The sequence below is a fragment of the Orycteropus afer genome, unplaced genomic scaffold (assembly GCF_000298275.1).
Source record: "Orycteropus afer afer isolate SDZICR_OR568_19922 unplaced genomic scaffold, OryAfe1.0 scaffold00455, whole genome shotgun sequence".
In the NCBI taxonomy this organism is placed as follows: domain Eukaryota; kingdom Metazoa; phylum Chordata; class Mammalia; order Tubulidentata; family Orycteropodidae; genus Orycteropus; species Orycteropus afer.
Window position 1 is genome coordinate 85,953 of NW_006922042.1, and position 549 is coordinate 86,501.

Below are 549 nucleotides of genomic sequence, written 5' to 3' on the forward strand. Positions count from 1 at the left end.
TTGAATGGCCAACCTTCTGGTTAGCAGTCAAATGTCATGAGCATTACGCTACCAGTGCTCCCATAAGCTCCAAAATACACAAGAATATGTCAGATATTTTTTAAACCCAGTTCGACAATCTCTGCCTTTTGATTGGATTGTTGAATCCACTCCATTTAATGTTAGTATTGATATAGTGGGATCTATGTCTTCCATTTTACTTTTTGTTTTCCACGTCCCTCATGCCTCTATTCTTCCTTTATAGCTTTCTTTTGCAATGAGTGAATATTTTCTAATGTAGCATTTAAATTTCATTATTTTTTCTCTAGACACACACATACACATATATTTTAAAGTGGCTGTTCTATGGTTTTCATATACATATTAACAGAATGAGCTTCAAATTTATACTAGCTTATTTCCAGTAATATATAGAATTGTTACTCCTATATTGCTCTATTCTCACCTCCCCCTCCTTCTTTTGGACCTTGTGTATGAATGTTGACAATTCTATTTTTTATTGTGATTTGGGTGAAAAGTTTATAAAGCAAATCAATTTTTGATTCAATA